The 24,057-nt window shown below is 34.7% G+C and overlaps 1 protein-coding gene across 7 annotated transcripts in view; it reads left to right on the plus strand.

Moving 5' to 3' along the window:
- Nucleotides 1-24,057, plus strand: part of BBS9 (Bardet-Biedl syndrome 9) — a 514,065-nt gene that overhangs the window by 90,581 nt on the left and 399,427 nt on the right. The window lies entirely within an intron of this gene.

Consider the following 24,057-nt stretch of genomic DNA (forward strand, 5'->3'; position numbering starts at 1 on the left):
AAATATACAGGTCTACTTTTGTTACACATTCTTGTGACTTTATATCTTATAGGTCTTTTATTGATAAGTGTTAGATAAGTGCTGCTGGATAAGCTGTTAGATAAGTGCTACTTTCAATACTATGTAGAACAAAGAAAAGGATATAAAATATGGCTAGAATGAATACTCAAAAGAATTAAAAATTATGATCCAGCAATTCCACTCTGTGTGTATACCCAAAAGAAGTAAAAGCAGGGATTAGGAAAGATATTTTTACATCCTTGTTCATAGCAGCATTATTTACAATAGCCAAAAGGTGGAAGCAATCTAAGTGTTCAATAGATAAGTAGATAAACAAAATATGGTATATATGTACAATGGAACATTATTTGACCACAAAAATAATGGAGTTCTGATATATGCCACAACATGGATGAACCTTGGAGATATTATGTTAAGTGAAATAAGCCAGTCACAAAAAAGACAATTATTATATGATTCTTTTTACATGAGGTTCTTAGAGTAGTCAGATTTGTAGAGACCCAAAATTAAATGGTGATTTCCAGGAGCTTGGGAAAGGGGAATGGGGAGTAGTATTTCATAGATACAAACTTTTACTTAGGAAAGATGAAAAAGTTACGGAGGTGGATGGTAGTAGATTGCACAATGCACTTATGAATGTACCTAATGCCACAGAACTGTACATTCTAATATGGTTAAAATAGTGTATTTTACCACAATTTTAAAAAACCACATAGCACCAAAAAAGAGTGAATGAGTAAATTTCAAAAAGCTATGTCAAGAATGATAATATAGTATGTAATTTGTTTAGGGACCTTACAGCCATTTTTTTCTGAAACACGGTTTCACTCTGTCGCCCAGACTGGAGTTCAGTAGTGCGATCTCAGCTCACTGCGACCTCCGCCTCCTGGGTTCAAGTGATTCTTGTGCCACAGTCTCCTGAGTAGATGGGATTACAGGCACACGCCACCATGCCTGGCTAATTTTTGTATTTTTAGTAGCGATGGGGTTTCACCATGTTGGCCAGGATGGTCTCAAACTCCTGACATCAAGTGATCCCCTGCCTTGACCCTCCAAAGAGCTGAGATTACAGGCGTGAACCACTGCACCTGGCCTAATCTTTTTTAAGAAATAAAAAAAAATTTAATAGTTTTTTGGGAATGGGTGGTTTTTGGTTACAACATAAATTCTTTAGTGGCAATATCTGGGATTTTGGGGCACCTGTCAGCTGAGCTGTATACATTGTACTCAATATGTGGTCTTTCATGCCTCACCACACTCCCAACCTTCCCTTCAGCCCCAAAGTCCTTTATATCATTCCTATGCTTTTGCATCCTCATAACTTAGCTCCCACTTATGAGTGAGAACATACAATATTTGGTTTTCTATTTCTGAGTTATTTCACTTAGAATAATGGCCTCCACCTCCATCCAAGTTGCTGCAAAAGACATTATTTTGTTCCTTTTTATGGCTCAGTAGTATTCCATCGTGTATATATACCATATTTTCTTTATCTACTTGTTGGTTGATGGGCACTTAGGTTGATTCCATATCTTTGCAATTGTGAATTGTGTTGCTGATATAAACACACGTGTTTATAAACATGTGTACATGTGTCTTTTTCATGTAATGACTTCTTTTCTTTTGGGTAGGTAGATACCCGGTAGTGGGATTACTGGATTGAATGGTAGTTCTACTTTTAGTTCTTTAAGGAATTTCCATACTGTTTTCCATAGTGGTTGTACTAATTACATTCTCACCAGCATGTAAAAGTGTTCCTTTTTCACCACATCTATGCCAGTATCTATTATTTTTTGGCTTTTTAATTATGGTCATTCTTGTAGAAGTAAGGTGCTATATCTCATTGTGGTTTTAATTTGCATTTCCCTGATAATCAGTGATGTTGAGCATTGTTTCATGTTTGTTGACTGTTTGTATATCCTCTTTTGAGAATTGTCTATTCATGTCGTTTGCCCCTTAAATCCTTCAATCTTTGTTTAGTTGAAGCAATTAAAAATAAAGTAAATATTAATTTGAAATAAAAATCCTTAACAGCTAGATTATATTTTCTTTTATTCAAATTCAGAAACCTTTTCATTTTCTTTCTTCCAGAAGATATAGTCATGAAAGGAAGAGGAAGAACTTTCTCTATACAGTTGACCATTGAACAGTGTGGGGATTAGGGATGCTGACCCCTCCATTAAGTCAAATATCCATGTGTAACTTTTGACTCTCCCCAGACTTAACTATTGTTAGCCTACTGTTGCCTTACTGATAACATAAACAGTTGATTAACACGTATTTTCTATATTATATGTGTTTTATATGGTATTCTTACAGTAAAGTCAGCTATAGTAAAAAAAGTTATTAAGAAAATCATAAGGAAGGGAAAATATATTTACAGTTTATTGCATCTAATTGGGTTATTATGCAGGCGTTCATCTTTGTCATCTTCACATTGAGTAGGCTGAGGAGGAGAAAGAGGAGGTGACCCCTCTTCAGGTAATCCCAATTTTGTTGTCTCAAGGGTGGCAGAGGCCGAAGAAACTCCACGTATTAAGTGGACCCACACAGTTCAAACAGTTGTTGTTCAAGATCAACTGTATTTTTAGATCTCCTGACATGAAGTTATACTTTAATTTGTTTTTGAGATGTGCAGAGGGAAATGAGAACAGAGAATTAAAATTGAGGATGAAGACTTAGGCTTTATTTATTTTAACTTTCAAAAGTAAATTTTATTGTGTATATTTAAGGTATACAACATGATTTATGAGTTACATATAGGTATTAAAAAGATTACTATAGTGAAACAAATTAACATATCCATCATCTTACTTAGTTACTCATTTTTCTTTCATTTCCGTGGCAAGAGCAGCTAACATCTACTCATTTAGCATAAATCCCAAATACAATATAATTTTATTATCTCTAGTCTTCATGTTGTACATTAGTTCTCTAGACCTGTTCATTGTACATATCTGCTACTTTTTATACTCTGACTTCATATCCTTGTATACTTCCTTTGTGTATTCAGTCTCCCCATTTTCTCCCCCTGCCCCTGGTAACCACTGTTTTGTTCTATGTATTTGAGTTTTGTTTTTTTTGCTCTTTTTTTACATTCTTCATATGCGTGAGAACATGCAATGTATTTTTTTCTGTGTCTGGCTTATTTCCTTTTGCATAGTATCCTCCATTTTCATCCATGTTGTGGCAAATGGCAAGATCCCATTCTTTCTTAGAATAAAAAATTTTTATGATAATATAATAATAATATTCCATTATAACTATATACCACAGTTTCTTTATCCATTTGTCCATTGATGCACACTTATGTTGTTTCCGTATCATGGCTATTGTGAATAATACACAATAAACATGGAAGTGCAAATGTCTTTGCGAGATACTAATTTCATTTCATTTGGGTATATGCCCAGAAAAGGGATTTCTGGGTCATGTGATTGTTCTATTTTTAAGTTTTTTGGAAACCTCCATCCTATTTTCCATAATGGTTATACCAATTTACATTCCCACCAACAGTATACAAGAGTTCCCCTTTCTCTACACCACTGCCAACATTTGTTATTTTTTGCCTTTTTGATAATAGCCATCTAATGGGTGTGAGGAACTATCTCATAGTGGTTTTGATTTGTAGTTCCCTGATGATTAATGATGTTGAGCACCTTTTCATATACCTCCTGGCCATTTGTATGTCTTCTTTGGAGAAATGTCTGTTTATGTCTTTTGCCCATTTAAAAATCAGATTGTTTTGCTACTATTGAATTATGTAAGTTCTTCATAAATTTTGGATATTCACTCCTTGTGAGATATATGGTTTGTAAATATTTCTCTCAGCCTGTAGGCTACCATTTCATTGATTGTTTCCTTTGCTCTATAGAAGCTTTTTAGTTTGACTGTAGTCTCATTTATTTATTTTTGCTTTTGTGGCCTGCTCTTTTGGTGTGATAACCAAAAAATCATTGCCAAGGCCAATGTCCAGGAGCTTTCTCACTATGTTCTCTTAGAGAAGTTTTATAGTTCCTGGTCTTATATTTAGGTCTTTTATCCATTAAATTAAAAAAAAATTTTTTTTCAATAACTTTAGAGGTATAAGTGGTTTTTGCTTACATGGATGAATTGTATAGCGAGTAGCGAAGTTTAGGATTTTAGTGTACCCATTACCCAAAGAGTGCACATTGAACCCAACAGGTAGTTTTTCATCCTTCACCTCCCTATCGCCCTGCCCACTTTGGAGTCTGCAATGTCCAGTATACCACTCTGTATACCTTTGTGTACCTGTGGGTTAACTCCCACTTATAAGTGAGAACTTGTGGTATTTGGTTTTCTGTTCCTGAGTTACTTCACTAAGGATAATGGCCTCCATTTCCATTGAAGTTGCTGCAAGAGACATTATTTTGTTCTTTTTTATGAGTGAGTAGTATTCTATGATGTATATATATCACATTTTCTTTATCCACTCATTAATTGATGGGCACTTAGGTTGATTCCATATCTTTACAACTGTGAATTGTGTGCAATAAACATATGGATGCAGGTGTGTTTTTTATGTAATGACTTCTTTTCCTTTGGGTAGATACCCAGGATAGTGGGATTGCTGGGTCTTATGGTGTATCTGCTGTTAGTTCTTTGAGAAATCTCCGCATTGTTTTCCTTAGAAGTTGTACTGATTTACATTCCCACCAGCAGTGTACAAGTGTTCCCTTTTCAACACATCTATGCCAATATCTATTCTTTTATCCATTTTGGGTTGATTTTTTTTTTTTTTTTGAGACGGAGTCTGGCTCTGTTGCCCAGGCTGGAGCGCAGTGGCCGGATCTCAGCTCACTGCAAACTCCGCCTCCCAGGTTCACGCCATTCTCCTGCCTCAGCCTCCTGAGTAGCTGGGATTACAGGTGCCCGCCACCTCGCCCAGCTAGTTTTTTGTATTTTTTAGTAGAGACGAGGTTTCACCGTGTTAGCCAGGATGGTCTCGATCTCCTGACCTCGTGATCCACCGTCTCGGCCTCCCAAAGTGCTGGGATTACAGGCTTGAGCCACTGCGCCCGGCCTGGGTTGATTTTTGTTTATAGTGTAAGATGAATCCAATTTCCTTCTTTAGCATGTGGGAATTCTGTATTTCTATGACCCTTGTTTTTGAGATGGGGTCTCACTAAGTAGCCCAGGTTGGCCATGAACTCCTGAGCACATGTGATCCTCCTTCCTCAGCCTCCTGAGTAGCTAGGACTACAGGCATGTGCCACTGTGCCTGGCTCCAGCACCAGTTGTTGAAGAGACTGTCCTTTATTTACTCATTGTATCCTCTTGGTGCCCTTGGTTGACTGTATTAGTTTGGGTTTATTTCTTAGCCCTTTATTCTGTTCCTCTGGCCTGTGTCTCTCTCTTTCTCTCTCTCTCTCTCTCTTTTTTTGTGCCAGGACCATATTGTTTTGATTGCTGTGGCTTTGTAATATAATTTTAAGTCAAAGTTGGTGCCTCCAACTATGTTTTTCATTCTCAGAATTTTTTAGCTATTTGTTTCATATAAACTTTTATGGTTGCATATAAACTTTGGGATTTTTTTCCTATTTCTGTGAAGAGTGTCATTTGGATTTTGGACTCTTTATTTTTAAAACTATTTTAAAGAAGTAGGTAATTGAGATGCTTAGTGTATCCTTCAAAAGAAATAGACAGGAATGACTCTTTGAATTAGAATTATCTTTGTTTTCAGGGTTTGATTTATAATTGAAACATAATAGGTTCTTTCTCTACATCAGGGTTTTTCTACCCATGGCACTATTGACATTTTGGTCTAGGTAATTCTTTGTTGTGGAGGATTTCCTGTGTGCCTTTATAGGATATATAGAAGCATCACTGGTCTCTACCCACTAGATGCCAGTAGTAACCCTCTGCTCCCCCATCCAGTGTGACAACCACTGGGGAACAAAATCACCCCCACTGCTCAACATTATAGGATTAATATTAACAAAAATTAGGGACTGCTTTGCAAGTATAACTTATACTCCTCTTTTCTTCTTTTGTTACAACTGTTAGATCAGAATTAGAATTTAATATATGTCACTTTTGAACAAACCCTGAGAAGTCATAAATTAATGGATTAGTTCTTTGGTACTATTACACATTTTATTTTGAGGAAGTGACTATTATAGTAATACCAATCTTTCTGATTCAGATATCATATTCAGATGTTTTAATTCTTCCTTTAAAGTTATTTCATTTTAAAAATTATACAGGTAATAATAATTTTAAGAGAATGTGGACAAATACAGAAACTTATTAAGAAGAAAATTAAAATTACCTTTAATACTAAAGCTTAGATATAAATAGAAATACATGTACTTTTAAGTCAAGTACTGATGAAAACTGTAGTGTGGTTTTGGTGAAAACTTAGAGACTTTGTAGATTTTAATTGAATCTTCCCTTCCTGGGTAAAATGGTGAACTGTGATTTTAAGCAGTTCTTCATTTTTTAAGAAAATAAAGATGCTAGAGCTCAACATTATTTTTACTTCCCTTAGATTTGTCTGAATTGTATAAATAATTGTGATAACATGTACCAAGGGTATCTGTGAGATAAAAAGGGTTGTTTATGAATGAATTATCCGTTTGTGAGATTAATAGTAACTTCCTCATATGTGTATAAAGTAACTTCTTACATAACACATTAAACCTTTCAACTGTTCATGTGTAATATATGGCCTAGGTGTATATGTTTATATATGTATGTGTATATATCTATATGTATGTGTATCTGTTTCTAATTTTAGAAACAATAAAATCTAGGTTTGAACAGAAGCCATAGTCTTTGCTATATAATTGAAACAACATGTGTTTTGGTGTAGGCAAATTTAAGGAAAGTTGTAACTCTCAAACAATTCGTCTGTTTAGAAAATGGTTTCAGGATTTTATATGTTAAACCCATAATTCTATTACAATTATTGAGTTTTGTAACAAGAAGCATTTGTTCCTTGACTTAAGCCTTTCGCAGATTTTAACAATTAGAAATTTCTCAGAATGATGCATGCTATCTGTTGAAGAAATGGAGGGGGCGTTGAGAAATGAGTCATTTCTGGAAAGCTGAAGTAATCTTGAAGGTTAAATCTGAATCTTGGCACTCATGGTTTGGATGGCTATTGATGATGTGAAAGTGTTAATTTGTTTTTGTTTCATTTTCTCTTTTTGTTTTGTTTTTATTTTCTCTTAGAATGTACCATTGCAATTTTGACTGATTTCAAGGAGTTAATAAAATGTTACTAGGTCACAAAAAGTTTTTTTATAAATTACAGATAATCTGTCTAGTATCATTTTACCTAGAAGAGGGAAGCTTTTCATTATTAACTTTTTGCTGAGTTTATTTTTGGAGTCATTAGAGGTTTATTGACAAATGGCTGATTTTATTTTATGTGATACTTATTAAAGGATATGAACTTTCTATAAGGAGGAAGGACATCCTATTTCATACACTATGTTTTCTGCCATATCATGCATTTTTTTCTTATAAAAGCTACTGGTATCATATAACTGGCATCCCCAGGTAAGAAGACAGTAATCAGCTGTTCAGCTATCATAGATGAAGAGTGTATTTGATTTAAGAAGGAAAAAACAAGACAACTGCTGATGCTGTATCTTTTTGTTGTGTTAAAGATGTCTTTTAATAAAGGCTCTTAACTTTGAAATTTCTATTTCTTTCCAAAAGCTAAGAAAAACAAACCTTTTTTTGACTGCAGGTTATATGACTGGGACTGTGCCAGGTGCCTGCACGTGCTTCCATTTACAGTAGTCCCCTCGTATCCACAGTTTTACTTTCCGTGGTTTTAGTTACCCGAGGTCAGCTGTAGTCCAGAAATATTACATTAAAAAATCCAGAAATAAACAATTCTAAAGTTTTAAATTGCTTTTCATTCTGACTGATGTCTGTCCCATCCAGGATCTGAACCATCTTTTTGTCCCACATATCCACCTTGTAGACACTAATCTGTCACTTAGTAGCCTTCTCAGTGATCACAGAGACTGTGGTGGTGATCACAGTGTTTGTGTCCAGATAACCCTAATTTTACTGAATAATGGTCCCCAAATGCAAGAGTACTGTGTCAAATTTATAAATTACACTTTATCATATGTACATATGTATATGCAGGAAAAAACATAGTGTGTATAGGGTTTGGTACTAAGGTTTCAGGCATCCACTGGGGGTCTTGGAATGTATTCTCTGTGGATATGGGAGACTGCTATAATTTTTTCCCCCAGCTATTGAGGTATAGTTGACAATTAAAGATTGTATACTTTTAAGGTTTACAACTTGATGATTTGATATATGCATGCATTATAAAATATTCACCACAATCAAGCCAATTAACATTTCCGTCACCTCATATAGTTAGCATTTATTCCTTCCCTTCTTATTTTCATGAGAGTATTTAAGATTTACCCTCTTAGCAACTATATACAATACAATATTTTTAACTACATTCACATTGTTTCACATTAGATCCTCAGAAGCTATTCATCTTGCATAGCTGAAGCTTTGTCCCCCTTGAAATCTATTTATCATCTATCATATATAGATATCTATCTAGATATTTATCATCTGTCTTTTTACCTATCTCCATTCCTCCATCTATCCACACACACACATACATTTACATACATGTACATATATGTATATGTGTGTATATATGAGTATATACAAACACAAGTAAGAACATTTGAAAATTTTAAGGTTTGAATGGCATAATGGCAGTCTCAAGGGAATAGAGAAAAAGTTCTTGGGAAATACTGATTTTTTTCAACATTCATTGTTTCATCATAGAAGTTTGTTTCAATGGAAGATAGTAAAAGTAGTGATTTTATAATATAATCATTTTTTTCTCCTTTAATTTGGCATTGATTGTATATTTTGGTTTTGAATTTAATGTGACAAGTATATTTTAGCATTTTCTTACTCACTTTTATATGTGAAAATGCCATTAAGTAAGGGATTCTAATGGTTATCTGAGGACATGGACCCAAAGAAACAATATGTTTAATGTTTTTTAGGGGTGAGAATTTTGTGTTTGGTAGCACTGAATAGTTTAAGTGGCATCATTTATGTTTACACATGAAAATATATATTCTTCTATTCCCCTTCCTCTTTATTTTTTTATGACAGGATTCAGATCTGAGGTCTTTTGAAAGTCCACCTGAGGTAGGTCATGAAGGGCTTGCCTTTTTCTTCAGCAGGAGGTGGCAATCTTAACACATTTACTCTAATTAAAACCAGAATCCAGTGTTTTACTAGGGAATTTATTATTACTTTTAAGCAATGAGAATTTTGAACTTGGGAGTAGAGTTTTCTTTTATAAACCTTATAGTACATTTGGACCTCAGAATTAAAAAAGGCTGTTGACTGCCCATTATGCATGAAAAAGGTTAAAAGTCATCATGTTAGTAGTTTTGTGGCATTCTTTTTCATTATAGTGCTTGTTTTATGGGTTTTATAAAGGTGCATTAAAATGTAGCAGCTTCTGTTGGAATAAAATTAAATTAAGTTTCTGGCTTTACTGGCCACTTTTTTGTCCTTGACAAAATCAACTGGACTTTTAAAGTGATCCACATGACTGAAGATGGAAATATGTATGCACTGACAGATTCAAAGTCACTGAGGTAGTGGGTACACATACCAGAAGTGAAGGGGAAAAGTAGAGTTGATTCCAGACTCTTAGTAACTTTTACCTGAAATGCTTGTTTATTTTCTCCCAAATTTTATATATTTTTAAAATTATATAAACAATCTTTGTACTTTTCACTTTGTGTGACAGGAAACTGGCTTAGCATGTCTTTATTCATGAACTTTAGATATATAGCTCTTTTTGAGTGATGAAAATTAATGAAACTACTTTAAGAAGTATTTTTCCTTATTACAACACTACTGTATTGTTTATAAATTAGAGAATACAAGGTCGGGCACAGTGGCTCATGCCTGTAATCCCAGCACTTTGGGAGGCTGAGGTGGGCAACCATCTGAGGTCGGGAGTTCAAGACCAGCCTGACCAACATGGAGAAACCCCATCTCTACTAAAAATACAAAATTAGCTAGGCGTGATGACACATGCCTGCAATCCCAGCTACTCAGGAGGCTGAGGTAGGAGAATTGCTCAAACCCAGGAGGCAGAGTCTGTAGTGAGCCGAGATGGCATCATTGCACTCCAGCCTGGGCGACAGAATGATACTCTGTCTCAAAAAAAAAAGAAAAAAAATTAGAGAATACAGTTAAATGAATACAAAACAATTACGACTGTGGATATTGTTAAATTTTATGACTAATTGTGATTGCTAATTCAGAATTTTATATATTTATTTATATACACATGCATACTTTAAACAAAACGAGTTCTACTGTTCATTATAAGCTTTTCCCTTACAATATACTGTGCCTATCCTTCTATGGCAATATGTATAAATCTACCTCATCATTTAAAAAACACTTAATTTATGAATATTTATACAACATAATATGTGCTAGTAGGATTGTTTTTATTTTTAATGTATTTTTAATTGACAAATAATTTTATATATTAATGGGGTAAAATGTAGTATTTTGATCTATGTGTACATTATAGAAAGATTAAATCAAGCTAATTACCATATCCATAACCTCACCAACTTATTTTTTTTGTGTGTGTGGTGAGAACATTAAAAATCTATTCTTTTAGCAATTTTGAAATATACATTACATTATTATTAACTGTGGTCACCGTGCAGTACAATAGATCATTAAAACTTACTCCTCCAGTCTAATCGAAACTTTGTTCCCTTTTACCTCATCATTTTTAATGGCATACAATTTGTGTTTTACACATGCATATACATTATAATTAATTTAATCAGTCATTTGTTGATGTATATCTAATGCTTTCAGTAGTTTTTATATTTATAAATCATTGAACTTATGTGTAATTCTTTATATATTTGTTAAAAATATAAAATGAATACATTTTTGTGAAAACAAAACTGAAAAGTTCCTTTCATTTCCCTTCTGCAGATGAAATCTCACTCTTTTGCCAAGGTAAATGAAATAGTGAGCAACCTTGCACTTGGATACAATGTTCAATGTGTTTATAAACATATTTGATTTTGTTTTATGTTGTTTTACATAAATGAGATCACTTTGTATATTAGCTTGTAACTTCCTCATTTCAGTTACATGGACATCTTTTCATGTGCAAACACATAGACTTTTGTTCTTCTTTGAGCTATGAACAATTCTGTATTTAGATATTTCATTATTTAGTCATTGAGATTGCTTCTAAAATTTCAGTCGTGGACAGTGTGTTTTTGCATTGGTTCACTGTGCCTTAGTATGTATGCCTTCACAGTAAAGTTCATGGGTGTGTATCCTTTTGATCTGTCTGTGACATATATTTTAGCATTTACATTTAATTTCACTTAGGAGTAGTGGTATGTGTTGATCTTGTGGTGGAAAATAGAGGCAGTTGGCTAAATATTCTAGAAAGTTTGCAGAGAGCTTGATCAAATAAACTCAGAGGAAGAGGTTCCTCACTTCAGGATTACCACGTTCATTTAGTACCTTCTTTAACAACCATTTAAATTAACCTTCTCACTGAAAGCCCATGTGACTAATGGAAGATTTTCATAGACTTTTCCCTCTGTGAAAATAAATTGATAAAGGTTCAGGAGTTATCAGCTCTAAGTATGCTTCTCGGTAATGGATACTTATTCAAACTTTTATTCTTGTGACAATCAAGGTCAGTAGAAGTCTGGCTTTTTGATGGTTCAGATGACAGATTTCAGTGGATAGAAACAGGGCTTCTCTAGAAATCGTGTCAACTGCTTTCTGATGAGGTGAAAGCCTGCTCTTTCTTTCCTCTCTTCTCTCCCTCTCCTCCCTCAACCTCAAGAATAGAGAGCCATTTCATATACAGTGGACATTGTTTGCTCCATTAAATAAGAATAGTCTTTTCAGACTGGTTGCTTATTATCTAAGTACTTTTGGAAAGAGGGATATAAATAAGCCAATATTTAGGACGCCATTTTTGCTAAAAAAATCTTCTAACACATTTGCCTTCTTGCAAAGATTCAATATACATGTTTGAACATGTGATTTTAAAAAATGTATGCCCAGACTTTGGTCATCATGTCCCATGGCAGAGTCAGTCATTGGTTTTTTTTTTTTTTTTTTTGAGACTGGGTTTCACTCTTGCTGCCCAGGCTGGAGTGCAATGGCACGATCTTGGCTCACCGCAACCTCCACCTCCTGGTTTCAAGCAATTCCCTTGCCTCAGCCTCCTGAGTAGCTGGGATTACAGGCATGGACCACCGTGCCCGGCTAATGTTTGTATTTTTTTTTTAGTAGAGACAGGGTTTCTCCATATTGGTCAGGCTGGTCTCGAACTCCTGACCTCACGTTATCTGCCTGCTTTGGCCTCCCAAAGTGCTGGGATTACAGGTGTGAGCCACCTCACCTGGCCCTTGTTTTTATTTTAACTTAAGTAACATGCTCATTGTAGAAAACTTCATATGAAGTTTGCATTAAGAGGGAAAAAAGTATTTTCTATTTTTGCCACTGAAAGCCTTAACCAAATGAGTATTTTGGGATATTTGTTTAGCCTTTTTACTCTGAATTTATATGCCGTAAAGTGGATTCATATTGTATTTACTCATTTATAGTCCTTTTCTCACTTCTAAGAATATTGTGAGCACTTCCCCAAGTCAATAATTACTCTATTGCAATATAAATCTAAATGGTTGTAAAGAATTCTGTGGTATACCCCTATTAGTGGAATTGTTTCTAATATTTTGCTTAAAAAAACTGTGGTTATAAATTACCAGTATTTGAATCTCTGTGAGTGTTCATCTCTGATATTTCTTTAGGATCAAATTCCCAGGACTGGATAATTGGAACAAAAAGCATTTGAGACATGCTTTAAATTGTCTTATGTCACAGAGATGGGCTTACTTTATGTTTTCATCAGCTGTGTGTAATATCTGTGCCAATACCAGTTAGTATCATTTTTTAAAAGTTTTTAAGAGTTCCTAATCTTTGTCAGGCAAAAATGACATTATATTTGCATAATTTATAACAATAATAAAAAATATATTGGGGACTTACTTGGTGCTACTACTTACGACTACGCTAAGGATTTAAACTAAACTTTCTCACTTAATCCTCAAAGCAACCCTGTAAAATAGGTGATCATTCTCCTTTTAGGCATGAGAAAATTTAAGATTGGCAAGATTAAGCAATCTGCCCATGAACACATAGCCTATGAGTGTTGGGTTATCTTTTTAACTTTTTTTTTTTTTTTTTTTGAGATAAGAGTCTTGCTTTGTTACCAGACTGGAGTGCAGTGGTGCAGTCTCAGCTCACTACAACCTCCGACTCCCTGGTTCAAGCGATTCTCCTGCCTCAGCCTCCCAAGTAGCTGGGATTACAGGCACGTGCCACCATGCCCCAACTTTGCTTATTTGCTTAACATACAGATGTTTTAATTTGTTATTATATCAAATATTTTAATCTTTTGTTATGGCTTCTGATCTTTGTATTCTCATTAAGACCTTTCCTATACTAACATTCTAAAATATTTTTATGTATTTTCTTAAATTTATTTTTAGATATAGACTAGGCATGGTGGCCCACATCTATAATCCCAGTGCTTTGGGAGTCTGAGGCAGGCAGATTGCTTGAGGCCAGGAATTCAAGACCAGCCTGAGCGATGTAGACCCCATCTCTAAAATATATATAAAAAATTAGCCAGGCATGGAGGTGCTGAACACCTGTAGTCTCAGCTGCTTTGGAGGCTGAGGTAGGAGGATCCCATGAGTCCAGGCATTTGAGGCTGCAGTGGTTGTGCCATTGTACTCCAGTCTGGGTGACAGAGCAAGACCCTGTCTCTTTTTTTTTTGAGACGGAGTCTTGCTCTGTCGCCCAGGCTGGGGTGCAGTGGCTGGATCTCAGCTCACTGCAAGCTCCGCCTCCCGGGTTTACACCCTTCTGCCTCAGCCTCCCGAGTAGCCAGGACTACAGGCGCCCGCCACCTCACCTGGCTAGTTTTTTTTTTTTTTTTTTTTTTCAGTAGAGACGGGGTTTCACTGTGTTAGCTAGGATGGTCTCGATCTCCTGACCTTGTGATCCGCCCGTCTCGGCCTCCCAAAGTGCTGGGATTACAGGCTTGAGCCACCGCACCCGGCCAAGATCCTGTCTTAAAAAAATTTTTGTAAAGATTTGGTTTACAGTAGGGCTGCTGTTCCCCCCCCCCCAAAACATTTATCCAGTTGTCCCAGCACCTTTTATGAATATTATTTTTTCATATACTAAATTCCCATAGTCATTAATTTATTTTTAGGATATTTATTTCCTTTGATTTGTTTGTCTGTAGTTTATCTATAATGAATGCCATACCATATAAAAATATTAATGTACAGTTTGCTGTATAGGAGGACTAATCATTCTTCATTGTTTTCTTTTGTTTCTTTTTTTTTTTTGAGACAGGGTCTTGCTATGTTGCCCAAAGTGGAGTGCAGTGGCATGATCACGGCTCACTGCAGTTTTGACGTCCTGGGCTCAACTGAACCTCTCACCTTAGTTTCCTGAGTAGCTGGGATGACAGGCAGGTGCCACCCTGCCCGGCAAATTTTTTTATTTTGTAGAGATGAGGTCTTGCTGTGTTTCCCAGGATGATCTTGAACTCCTTGGCTCAAGCAATTCTCCCACCTTGGACTCCCAAAGTTCTGGGATTACAGGCGTGTGCCACTGGGCCTACCCATTGTTCTAAGAAATTTCTGTGTTATTTTTGCTCCTTTTCACTTCCCCCTTGAACTTTAAAAGATAGTTTATTGAGTTCCATGAAAAAAATTATTTTAGAATATTGTTTGGCATTGCATTATATCTATAAATTATATTAATGCATAACTGTCATGTTTGTGATATAATTTTTCCCATCCAGGATCACAGTATGTCTTATTTATTTAGATATTCTTTTATGTCTTTCAGTAAAAATTTTACATTTTACCTGTATTAATTTTTTGGTTGATTAGATCTTCTCTCTTTCCTCCCCACCCCACTTGCTCACTTCCTTCTTTTCTTCCATTTATGTGCCAGCACCCTGGTAGGCACTATGGATACAAAATCGAGGTCTTTGTCTTCTTTAAGTTTGGGGAGGGAGTAAACATTAAGTAGATAATAATTGAATAGATAGCAAAGGTGTCAAATCACAAGTATTATGAGGGAAAAGATACCATGTAATAAGGGTGTATCTTAGGAGTATATTACTTAATTTGGCCTTACTTAATTTAACCTTCCTGAGCAAGTCAAGATCTCAAAGTTGACCTAGAGTCAGTTTGTTGGGATCCTAATTGTTTGGTGGCTATTGTGAATGAAATCTTTGTTTTATTACTTTAAAACATTTTTTGGAGGGGAGGGCAAGGAGAAGACTAGGTAGGCAAAGCTATGTTGATAGTTATTTTTCCTACACAATAGATAACATTGCACTCTACTCTGGCTTCCATTGATAGAAAGAAGTCAGCTTTCAGTCTTTTTCTATTTGCTTTTAAGACATTCTGTGTGCTGCTGCAGTTTCTTATCGGGTATCTAAGGGAGGATTTATTTTTATTTGTCCTATTTGGGATTTATTGGACTTAAAGCTGTATTAGCATTGGTGACTTTCAACAGTTCTGGATAATTCTCAGCCATTATTTCTTTGAATGTAGCCTTTTCCATATTTTTTCTGTTATGTACCTGTGAAAATCCAGTTAGATATAAGTGAGACCATTTTACCCTATTGTTTTCTCTTAACTTCACATGTATTTTCCATTCATCTCTATTATTTTGATGCATCTTGGATTTTTTTAGATTTGTTTTGCTTTCTAAATCACTGCTAGTTGCAAATTTTTATTAAAACTGCTCTTAGAGTTTTGTTAAGTTTGTTCACTCTTAATTATTATATTTTTTATTTCTCAAAGTTCCATTTGTTCTTTTAAGAATTTTGCTTGGTCATTGATAAGGTCTCTTAATCATTTTTAATACCTGCTTTTATTTCTTTCAACAGAAAGTGTAATATTTTTAAATTTTCTGTCAATTTCAGTACATGCAGTCTTTGCAGTTTTCATACTGTTCTCTATTATTTTTGCTGTTTCTTGGTCATGTTGCCTTCAATTTTTTGTGTATTGTAACTTTGACTTTGAGGTCATATTCTTTTGAACATTATCAGTGGGAATGATTGGTGTCTTTCTTCAAAGATTTGAGTAAACTTTTGTCAGATGTTTGGTGGTACTTCCAACCCAGTATTGCTTTATACTAAAATCACAGATTGAGGTTTCTTGGGTCGTCCAATAGAATGAATTTAGTCTGCAAACCCACATTAAAATCAGTATGGGGTTTATGAATTCTTAGGATAGATTTTTTTTTTCCTTCATCTGGTTCCAAGTTTTCAGATGTGTACTTTATTTTGCTTTCTCCTGGGCTTGAGGGGGAATGCTATTTACAAGTTCTTCTTACAGTAGAGGTAGAGCTCTTTGTGGTCTTTGCTTTATACTGGGGAGATAAAGTCAATATAAGGATCTACTAGATTCCCCACAAAAGGTGGTCCACACGTTTTTTCTCCTTTACTGTGTCTCATTTGAGAGCATGAAAACTGAAGCTTATGGTTGTCTGATTTAGGAAAATGCCACAGCAGCAATTTTTACCTTTATGGGGTTCACACTTTTACTTCGTTTTTAGCTTCTAAATTTTATTTACTTTTTTTTTTTGCAGCATATTGATGTACTTAAAAGTACTGCTTTGAACAAGCATTTTATATGATAATTTTAGTGAGAATCAGGGTATTATCTGCTATTCGTCTCCTCTGCTTGTCCTCTACTTATTGTTTGATTTTATTTACATTTGCAAGCAATTAACAAAGAATTCAGCATCAAGTTTTGTCTGCTAAAGTGAAACACTGAACATTTTATATTTAAGTTAGATGTTGCTTATAAGCATATAAAGTGTTATTGTAATGATAGACCATGTTTAATTTTGAATCATAAAGGAATTTAGAAATTAATGTCATTAGTTACCTACACTATGTGTAACATTCAGTTGGAGAAACAGTAGGAAGATTAGAAGAGGTGGTGTTGAGTTCTGTCCCTGTCCTTTAACAAATCATTTGAACTTTCTGGAGCCTTAGGTCTCTCCACAGTAAATGAGGACAATAATTCTTGACCTTCCCAAGTTATAGAATAGTTGGATGTGCTAATAATATATGGACCAGAGTTGTAAATGGCTGTTACTGTTAATTCTGAAGTCTTTCATTTGGTTCTGTTAATTTCATTGGACTTCTGTGAGAAAAGGTCATCAATGCATTCATAGATTGCTACCGTTGTTCCTCATACCCTCTTAAAACCTGTCTCAATTCTTTAGCCTTCCTTGTTTAATTTCCTCTTTGTATGACATTGGAGCTCAGTTAACTTTTAGATCACAGAGCAGAAACCAAGAATTTTGAAAGCTGATTTAGAAATATCCATTGGAATATACAAGGAGTGTTATATAGTTACACATGTCCTTCACATTCATATCTGATGCAGCTGAATTCTTGTGTTTTAAGTCATAAAATAAAGCCAGTCTTTGATAGAGAATAGTAAAAGCCTATGCAGTATCCAATTCATATTGGGAAGCTTTGTGATGGGATTGTATTGCGTACTTGTCAGCAGAGGGAGCCTTTGTCTCACTTTTTGATTCCAGAAGTCTTATAGTAGTGAGATTTTAAAAAGCCAGAATATTTATGGGAAATGCTTGTTTCCTCACCTAGGCTTGAGAAGGAACCAGTTTTTCTTTTGTACCTGGAAATGAAAAACTTTTTGTTTTTGTTTTCTGAGTTCTTTATAGTAGTTGCTCCCAAGTTCCTTAAAAGTGGTTAATGCTGAGTTGTAACAGAGGTTCTCAATTGCTATCCTCTGTTAAAGTTTTGGATGGTCTTAAGATAATGGATGAAAAAGAGCTAATGTAAGTAAGTTAAAGCTAAAATTTGTTAAGTTAGAGGACTGTACTTAGTGCTGACATTTTTTACTTCCTACTTATTTGTGTTAGTATTGTCTTTTAAGAGAATATTGGTGATTATAATCTATTTCTTAAAAAAATTTCCTGATTGGGGCCGGGCGGAGTGGCTTACTGTGATCTCAGCACTTTGGGAAGCAGAGGTGGGCAGATCACCTGAGGTCAGGAGGTTCAAGACCAACCTGGCCAACCAACATGATGAAACCCTGTCTCTAATAAAAAATACAAAAATTAACTAGAAGTGATGGCACATGGCTGTAGTCCCAGCTACTCAGGAGGCTGAAGCAGGAGAATTGCCTGAACCCAGGAGGTAGAGGTTGCAGTGAGCTGAGATTGTGCCACTGCACTCCAGCCTGGGTGACAGAGCGAGACTCCATCTCAAAAAAACAATCAAACAAACAAACAAAAATCCTGATTGGGCATTTTACAAGGTTGACAACCCTATCATGTTCTCCAGTAGTTTCTGAAATGTTACAGTTGAATGAAATTCATGAGCCTAGGAATCACAGCTTTACTGAGTACTTTAGCGAATAAAAATTGACATTTCTGAATTGAACCATTTCCAACTTCCTGGCACATTTTTTCCTAACTTTCCTCTGAGATCTTTTCTATCCTTTGGTATGTAAAGAGTGAGACTTAATAACTAAGTTATCTGATATCCAAGGTATAAATAAGTGTGTGTGCTGGGGGAAGTTGGTTTGATACTTTTTAAAAAGCGTGCTAAATTTTGGTTTAAGATTGGCATACATTCCTACCATGTTCTATGTAGTGTACCAGGTAGTTAATTCTCTCCTCCCCTCCTTTAGTCTTCCTGGTTACCCTGTGGGGTATAAAGATTATAATAAGGCTTATTTTGCATTTGAAGATACCGACTGAATGAAATTAAACAAAATACCCAAGTCACATATCTAGGATGTGTCTGTGAAAGTCAGAATTCCAAACCTTATCATCTTGTGTTTCTGATTCAAAAATCATTGCCCTTTCCACTACTTATTGGTACTATATCTACATTTGATACTCTTTCCATATTTGTTCAATTTGTGGTTTTATGATGTACCATCCTGCTTTGGAAACAGGAAACAGTCAGGGAGTATCCTAATTAGTGCCCCTTTTTGGTACTTTGCCTGCTGATAATAATCACTTGTTTGGTATTGAAAAGAAAAAGACTTTGCACCCAGGCTCTAATAATTATTAGAGCTTTAAGTTTAATCTGAGTATGCTTTTGAAGTCAGAGTTTTATGAAATACTAAGGGATCTAAGGATCATTTTGCTCCTTTGGTGTCCACTTTTGGCTTCCACAATTTATTCTTTGTGGTTGAATGATTTTTCTCCTAATTTGTATATTTTCCTTGTAGGGTTCTCAGCCATGCTTCCTTTATTTCCTATTTTTTTATATTGTCTTTCCAGTAGGCTTTCTCTCTTTATTTTTTTTTTTAAGAGCAGCTTAACCTTAATCTTTCCGCTCTCTTCTTAATAGATCTTAGTGTATCTAGTGTTAGGTATACAATGAGTACTTAGTCTTTTGACTTAGTTCTAACTCTGTAATACCGAGATGGATACTAAACTCGGTAATAATTTTGAATCACAGTCTCTTAAGTGTCACATGCCGAAACTAATTATTTCAGAACTTTCACCATATGTTATTTTTACTTTGATGCTATTCATTCATTCAATAAATATTTTTGGTACTAGTGGATACGAGGGGCTATCAGGGATGGAGAGGCATGGTGAATAAAACATAATGGCAGTTCTTACAGAGTTTTCATATGACTATAGTGATACTTTCAAACATTTTGGTCCTCTTGGTGATAATTCATATTGCTAATCTAGAACTACAATTTGACATAGTTTCTTGTTTTCATGATGGTTCAATTTAGTTAAACAGATATTTTTGGAGCACCAACATGTAAGAGACTGTGCTCAATGCTATGAGCTAGAGAATGAAAAGAAAATTAGCTTCTCTTTAAGGACTTATAATGTAAGGGCATTTAGGGCAGGGTTATTTTACTTGGAGTATTTGGCTGATAGGGCTGGGCGAGAGGGAATACTATGTTTATTTAGCAGACATAAACTGAGGAGTTCTTTTGGATATCTTGTTTATGAATTTATACTTAATTGTGGAGGTACTAGAGTATCTTGGAAGTTTTTGAGTGGGTTGATAACATGATTGCATTTGTATATTAAGACGAATATTTTGGTATATTTGTCTCTATGACTTCTACTAAACATACGGTATTTTAACTACTTCCCTTAGAAGAAACCAAAGACATTTAAGAGACCAAACAATGGCTAAATTGCACATTGAAGTCTGTGATAGGAATGGACAGTTCAGGAAATTTAATGTCATAATTATCCCTAGTTCATTTTGATTTGCCTTTTAAAACCTTGTAAATTTAAATCATGTTGAAACTCAGCTGATAATTTCCTGGCTTTAGTTTTTTTTTTTCTATAACATTAATTAATTGGTCACAGTGAGTTCATTGTAACTAAGGTTTTTTTCTTTTTCTTCTTTTGATATGCTAATGATTTAAGATTAAGAGAGTTGATAATATATAAAAAGCAAATAGTTAGCTTTGAAGTTAATGCTTTATGAGACTGATATTATTGCAAGTGAGGAATATTTATACAAAATAAAGTATTTAATTTTTTTTGTTTTTTAATATTTTTGGAGTATTCTCTGGGGTCTTGTCATGATTGGCTATTACCTTGAGTAGTTTATCTTACTTTGAAACTGGTTATATTTTTTAAATTTATGCCTCAAAGTTATAGTTATTCTTTAATAATTTTTCTTTTGGATAAAGGAGAAGAAAGGCATGCTCAAGTATACGGGCTCTCCTGTATGATGTTGTCTGTCTTGTCTTTCTTAGAGAGTCATCCTGTAAGAAAATATCAATATTGGGGTGGGGGAAGGGAGAGAGAGAAAGAGAGAGAATATGAATGTGAGTATGTGTGTGTGTTGGGGTGAGGTTGTGCAAACAGAGACAGCTCATTCCCCATTCCCAGATTCTGGCACACTCACAATATTCTTCTTTAGAGATTTCAATAGTTAGCATGTTAAGAAAATTGCTATTTTGAGTAAAGTTAAGTTAAAATAGGCAGAAAATCATTTGAACAGCCAACAGTTCCCACAGACCTAAGTTCTGAGAGACTTCTCATAGTTTTTAAAGTCTTAACCCCCCCACCCATTTTTGGCAAAAAAGATGAATTTTTGAGTGTGTATGTGTGTGTGTGTGTGTATATATATATATATTTTGTGTGTGTGTGTGTGTGCATGCACTCTTTCTCACATTAAATTTTATCCATTTTTCTCTGAAGGAATTTTTTCCCTTTAAGTTTTTCAATTTTAAGTTTGGTCTATAAGGAATAGAATAACCCAGTAATATCAATTACTTAACATTTAGTGAATGCTTACTATGTACTAGGCAGTATGTATTTTAATTATATTTAATCCTTATTGCAGTATCATGTAATATTCTCTTCTATTACTTTACAGATGAGGAAACTGATAGAGCTCCCAGGGGTCTGGGATAAGGATGCAGCAAACTTGTCCTCAAGTTGTGGCTTTGCCATCAGTTCTAATGAGCATGTCCTCTTCATCACCAGTGTCTCTCTGCACCCAGTCCCTCCCCTCCCAACACCTTCCACACACATCTTTTTAAATCCATATCTCTCTGCATGGTGTTCCATCTGCTTTTGCTTCTCTAATTGCTTGGCAAACTCTTTCTCAACTTGCAAGACCCAAGTTGAAGCTTTTAATCATCCTCCCATAGCCTTTTAAATTACTTTAATATATCTCTGTTCTTACATTTTTGTACTATTTAATTAACTCCCATATTCACCCAACTTTCGAGAGTAGCGACTGTGTCTCTCCTAGCACATACAAGGTGTACAATGAATTTTCATAGAATTTGTTGAATGAATATGAGGTATGGAAAATGGTATCAAAACTTTCATGATCGTTGCATCTGACAAAATAATTCACCCAGTATTTTGTGGATGCAAGCAATAATATAATGTTTAGGGCCTTCTTTTAAACTCTAAAATTGCATTCATATTGAACCCATCACATATAATGCTAATTTAATCAATGGTTGTAATTTTCTTATATTATGTTATTAACCTTGTTCACAGTTTAGGGGAAAAGATTGTGATAAATAGCTTGACAGAACACTTAGTAATGGTCTTTGTGAGGCAATTAAAGTTTGCTATTAAAATTAGACACATTAAAATGTCAAAAGACAAGTTCATAGGAGAAGTTAATATGTAGACTTAAATTTTATTTTCTTGTATCTTAAAGCAATTGGTCTCATGAGGCTATTTACTGGAGTAACACTTGATTTATAGTTGAGAATTTGTGTAACTTTTCCTGGTACATCATTTAAAATATTAGCTATTTAGCTCAACATATGCATTCTGTTTATTCATTTCTTCTGTTTGCTTCAGGTTTTAAAATGTATTTATTTATGCCTAAGATTTTAAACTTAGAATCTAATTGGATATTGCATTATTATTAGGCACTAATTATCTTTAGAATGTTCAAACAGAAACAGAATATGAGGGAGAGAGTAATAAGAAAGAAGCTAGCTATTCTTTCAACTAATTAACAATTATTAGTTACTAAGCATAGCCAAATAGTAGCATGTAGGTACCAAATAGTACCATCAAAACTATGGTAGTAGTTTTATTTGCATGATGGTATGAGTGAAAAGTACGAAAATGATATTTAATGGCAAATTTACAATCCAGCAAGCTCTGGATATCCATCTACTATTTGTTTTTAAGCCAGTATCTGTTAGAATCCTACTCTGAATATTTTTATGTCTTTGTTCACAGCAAACATGTTGTATCATTTTTGAGGTAGGTTTGCAATAAAGATTAATGTGTTAGTGTTTCAGTCTTTCTGTAACAATAACAATTTTTTTTTCCATGCCTGCGTAAAATGAGCAAAATGAGCGGAAGTTCCACAGACTTTTGGACTCTTCTGTTCTTATGTATCAGTCTCTTGATGTTTCCTGTCTGCCTTTTTGACTACCTATACAGCTGTTTTTTGTGTATTTTTCAGACTTGGAGAAAGACCAAATATTTTTGACAGCTGCATGCTGAACTGCATATATGCTTGGCCATAGGTCACGTTCGCATTTCTTCACTTGTATTTTTACTCAATGTGTAAAAGAAATATGAGCATAGAGAGATTCAAAAAACATGTAGCATGCTGAGTAATGGTAATTTTCTTTCATGTTTGCCACACCACTTACTCTGCTGCATATATTCCACAGGAAGACAAAGACAGAGAAATGGAGGATATGTCATTCAGGACTGCCCTCCATGAGGCCCTTGTTGCCATAATAATGAAGGATGGAACATATTCTGGGTTATGCATGGTAGAAAGAACTTCTGGGCAGGGAGACACACACACACACACACACATTCCTACACTTCATGAATAGATTATAATTTTCATGAATAGATTATAGTTTAATAGAGAAGACTGTTAAATTTAGCTGTCTGATTAACATTTAGTTGATTACCAGTTTATGCATCATGTTAAAGCTTTGACTATATGATATTTTAATGCCGGAAAATGAGACATACTATTTAATAAATGTTCATGATATGAAGCCGCCATAATAGAACTTTTCTGCCTCTACCCACCCCCCCGCAACCCCACAGGCATGAATTTCTTTTTGCCTTTGAAAATGAAAAATAATTGATTTTTAAAATTCTCTCAAATTGATCTTGGTCAGTTCTTTCTCAATTTGTTTCCAGATCTTACAAGTAATATTTCAAATCACAACAGTTGTTTTTCTCTTATTGTGCTCAAAATGACTAGAATAAAATCCAGATTTTAAATTCTGGTGAAATATCCTAGTTTTTTTCCTATTTAAAAATTATTTTTTCCTGTATGGTTTCAGCATAATTTTTGAGGAGACATTGTTAAGATATTGTCATCTTTTCAATTTGTGCTTTTATGGTTCATGCTGTGTTGGTGAAACATGATCCATTGCACTGTGGATCAAG

Source organism: Piliocolobus tephrosceles, chromosome 8, assembly GCF_002776525.5.
Source record: "Piliocolobus tephrosceles isolate RC106 chromosome 8, ASM277652v3, whole genome shotgun sequence".
NCBI classification, from domain to species: domain Eukaryota; kingdom Metazoa; phylum Chordata; class Mammalia; order Primates; family Cercopithecidae; genus Piliocolobus; species Piliocolobus tephrosceles.